This window comes from Aedes albopictus, chromosome 3 (assembly GCF_035046485.1).
Source record: "Aedes albopictus strain Foshan chromosome 3, AalbF5, whole genome shotgun sequence".
In the NCBI taxonomy this organism is placed as follows: Eukaryota; Metazoa; Arthropoda; class Insecta; order Diptera; family Culicidae; genus Aedes; species Aedes albopictus.
Window position 1 is genome coordinate 288,110,806 of NC_085138.1, and position 4,919 is coordinate 288,115,724.

Below are 4,919 nucleotides of genomic sequence, written 5' to 3' on the forward strand. Positions count from 1 at the left end.
TATCGCTACACCACTTCACATCTCTCTTGTAATTTTTGAAAACGGGTTTAAGAATTCTTAGGCTTTTTTACGATAATACACCGTAGGACTTCACGCAAACCAATTTTTTTATGAGAAAGATTGATTTTTTTTCTATTTGTTACAGTGGTTAAATTAGTTATAATTAGTATATGTGAGGATAATTTTTGTGGGCTCAGTGTTCAAAGTCATTTTTTTTTATTATCTGTATTAACGAGATTTTTAGCCCTAGGCTAGTTCATCTCGGGACCTACGCTTTACTTCCCTTCCGAAGGAGGAACCCACATTTTTGCGAGTTTGTCGGGAGTGGGATTCGATCTCAGGTCCTCGGCGTGACAGTCACGTGCTTTAACCATCACACCAGATCCGCTCCAGTTCAAAGTCATTGTTAATCAATGTCGATAGGTCCTTTTACAATGTTGCTACAGATCTCAAAGATAACACCGCTCAACATCAGTTTATGCTATGGGCTGAGAAAAAAAGAGCAGGGGTTTGGGACCAGGGCGCAAAATTTTCGAGCAGACGAGTTTATGTTCAAAGTGCGGCAATTTTCATTCACTTGCCTGCATATTCATATTCAGCTGCTCGTTACTCGTTTGTCAACTGAATGAAAGTCAATGAATATTTGTAAACATCTTACAAAGAGTTAAATTGCTGATAAAATATTAACTTTTCGATTACATTTAACGGTGCTTTACACCGGTCTTTTCCCATTTGAATGTTGTGGAGTGTTTTTGGAAGGAATCGTAGCCATAAACGTAGGTAATTATGTATAGATGTTTCTCGATCGGCTCCATATTCAATGACTACAAATTGACTGACTGTGTGAAGAGGGAGAGCGAAAATGAATTTGTTTGTTTTGAATATTCAGTGCAGAACCGTTCAAATTCGTGCTGTTTTCAGTCAATGATTATGAACATTTTGCACCCTGTTTGGGAACCTAGAAATGTTATCGTGAATCATTTTTTGTAAAATATTGGAATGGGATTTCACAGTTTATGACGTCTGTATGGAGAACTTGGGGTGTTTAGTTGATTTGCGTATTAGCACGTGCCGTGCATATATGTGGTCGTTATAAAATAATGAAACAAACGTTAATACACTAGGACACTAGAGTCCTAAACCCCTGTTCTTTTTTCTCAGCCCATAGCCCGAACTTTTTTAAAACTTGGTCGAGCAGTTTAATTAAAAATCATAAGAAACATTCACCACCTACCAAACATTGAACTTTGGCAGGGCCGGACTTACAAATGTGGGACCCTTTATATAGAGAATATATTTTTGCAAACATAATAATAATATAATATTAACATGAAAATAATTAAAAAACAAAATATTGATAATTTTACAAATATAATAACGAAGGTATTGATGTAGTTGTGGAAGAACTTGAATCTAGGACCAGAGCTAGGAAAACTGTTGATATCCACTAAACATAACGGATTTGAAATTCTGGCGCAAAAAATGATAAATGAAATTTATACAAAGTAAAAATGTCTTGTTGCGAATGTATTCACGACATTAGAACCCAGATTTAGTAAACAATCATGTCAGAGTTTAAAGTGAAATTGAAAAAAAATCATCATAGCTGAATTTGAAAAAAAATCAGTTAAATTTGTAGTGCAATCAATTGTCGCTTTTGTGAAATCCAAAGATAATTTTTAGTGGATTCCTGCTGCAATCTCTAGAGAGGTTGCTGGTCGACCACCATCAAAAATAAACACCTAACAAAAACATGTTCTAGTGCGACTACTGGAGAAGGCTCACAAAACTCTAGGAAATTCTAATAGAAAATGGTAAGGGAATGTATTGGAAATTCGATGATAAGCTCCCGAAAGAATTTCTGAGAAATTTTTTTTATACAGACTAAGACATTTTTGAGAAATTCCTCTAAGGTTTTCCATTAGAAATTTAGAAATTTTCCAAGAAACTCTATCAGAAATGATTCTCTCAGGCATTTATTTATAAATTCTTAAAGAAAATTTCCAATAGATCCTTCTGAAAGTCGTTCAAGGATTTTTTCAGAAGCTTCCGTAGTTATTCCTCCAGAAGTGATTGTTCAGGATTTATTCAGACGTTTCCTAGGGGATTCTTTCACAGTTTTTTTTCGGTAATGCATCAGCAATTTCTCCAAAGATTCTCTTAGCAATTCCTACAGAAAAAAAAAGATACATTTCATGACATAAAAAATTCTTCTATGAATATTTGCACAGGGTTCTCCAGCTCCTTTTGGTATTCTTTCGAAGATTCCTTCAACAGTTCATTTTTTTTATATATTTCTTTGGTGTTTTTTTCAGATTTTTTTTGTACTGACCCCTTCAGAAATTGGAGTGGAAATTCTTTTGGAAAATCCTCCAGGAATAACTTCATGAAATCAAAACAAAATCTCATAAAACTATTGAGGAATTTCTTTATGAATTCCCAAAGCACCTTTGTCGGTAAATTCTGTAGACATTTTTGAAATGATATCTACAGAAATGCATCTGTTGACATCCTCAAGAACCACTTAGGTATCTCTTGGGAAATTTGTCAAGCATATTTTCCTTAGAGTTAAGCAGGTACCTGAAGAAGTTTTCACAGGTATGCTCTCAGGAATTCATCCCGGAATTCATCAAATATTTTTAGGACTTTTTAACCAAGTATCTGAAGAAAATTTTCAAAAACATTTTTTGGGGAGCTTCAACTTTTAATGGATTCTTTTAAGTATTGTTTGAGCAATTTTTTGGGAAATTTTCGGATTTTTTTTCTATTCTGGAGAAATAACTGAAACAATTCTTGCAGGAACCCCTGATGGAATCCCAAAAGTTTTTTTTTTCTGATGGAAACGCAGAAGCAATTTCTTAAAAAAAACCTTTGGAACTCCTGGAAGAATTTGCCAAGGATCTTCTGCAGATTTTTTTTTAAACGCCTTAGAAAAACTTCTAAAACTGTTTCTAAAATTTTGAAAAAAAAAGTCTCTGTAAATACTTTTGAACGAGGCTGAGCAGGAATTTCTGAAAAATTCTCCAGTAGATCACTCGTAGATATCTCTGACAGAACTTTAGAATGCAGAAATCCCAGCAAAATTCTGGAAGAAATCCCAGGAAGGAGTTTCTGCAGAACTTCATGGTGAATTTTCACGAGAAACCGTTGAAGATGAACTTTTGAAAAAAAAAAATCGAAATCTTGTGGTACGATTTTAGGAAGAATTCCTGAGAGCATCACAGGGTGAAATCTGCGTAATCCTGCTGAAATTCCTAGAGAAATGCCTAGATCCACTTTTGTAAGATCCTTCAAAAACACTCTTGAGATGTCCCCAAAAGAACTCCAGACAAAATACAAAGGAAATATTGCTGAAGAAATTCCTTGAAGAATTCGTGGAGGAATTCATAGAGTTATCTTAAGAAGAAATGTCGAAGAACTTTGTGGGGAAATACATGTCTGAATCTTCTTCTTCTTTATGGCTCTACGTCCCCACTGGGACTTGGGCTGCATCGCTCCAACTAAGTGTTCTTTAAGCACTTCATTTCATTTATTTAGTTAACATCAAATTCATGATAATACTGAATCAACAATTTGCCGCCATAATACTCGATTTGCAGCTGCAGCTCTCCAACGTCGGTCACGCCCAACACTCGCCAGATCACGCTCCACCTGGTCCGCCCATCGTGCTCTCTGCGCTCCACGCCTTCTTGTACCAACCGGATGGTTAGCAAACACCAACTTTGCAGGGTTGTTGTCCGGCATTCTTGCAACATGCCCTGCCCACCGTATCCGTCCAGCTTTAGCCACTTTCAGGATGTTGGGTTCACCGTAGAGTGCAGCGAGCTCGTGGTTCATCCTTCTCCGCCACACACCGTTCTCCTGCACGCCGCCGAAGATCGTCCTTAGCACCCGTCGCTCGAAAACTCCGAGTGCTTGCATGTCCTCCTCGAGCATCGTCCACGTCTCGTGCCCGTAGAGAACCACCGGTCTTATTAACGTCTTGTACATGGTACATTTGGTGCGGGGGTGAATCTTTTTTGACCGCAGTTTCTTCTGGAGCCCATAATAGGCACGACTTCCACTGATGATGCGCCTTCGTATTTCACGGCTCACGTTATTGTCAGCCGTTAGCAAGGAACCGAGGTAGACGAATTCTTCTACCACCTCGAAAGTATCCCCGTCTATCGTAACATTGCTGTCAAGGCTTGTCCTGTCTCGCTCAGTCCCACCTACCAGCATGTACTTTGTCTTAGCCGCATTCACCACCAGTCCGACCTTTGCTGCTTCACGTTTCAGGCGGGTGTACTGTTCTGCCACCGTTCCAAATGTCCTAGCAATAATATCCATGTCATCCGCAAAACATACAAATTGGCTGGATTTCGTGAAGATCGTACCCCGGCTGTTGAGCCCGGCTCGTCGCATAACACCTTCCAGGGCGATGTTGAATAGTAGGCAGGAAAGTCCATCACCTTGTCGTAGTCCTCGTCGAGATTCAAATGAACTGGATAGTTCACCCGAAATCCTTACGCTGTTCTGCACACCGTCCATCGTTGCTCTTATCAGTTTAGTCAGCTTCCCGGGAAAGCTGTTCTCGTCCATAATTTTCCATAGCTCTGTGCGGTCGATACTGTCGTATGCCGCTTTGAAGTCGATGAACAGGTGATGCGTTGGGACCTGGTATTCACGGCATTTCTGGAGGATTTGCCGTACGGTGAAGATCTGGTCCGTTGTCGACCGGCCGTCGATGAAACCGGCTTGGTAACTTCCCACGAACTCATTTACTTTAGGTGAAAGACGACGGAAGATGATCTGGGATAGCACTTTGTAGGCGGCATTCAAAATGGTGATCGCTCGAAAGTTCTCACACATTAACTTGTCGCCTTTCTTGTGGATGGGACAGATTATCCCTTCCTTCCACTCCTCCGGTAGCTGTTCGG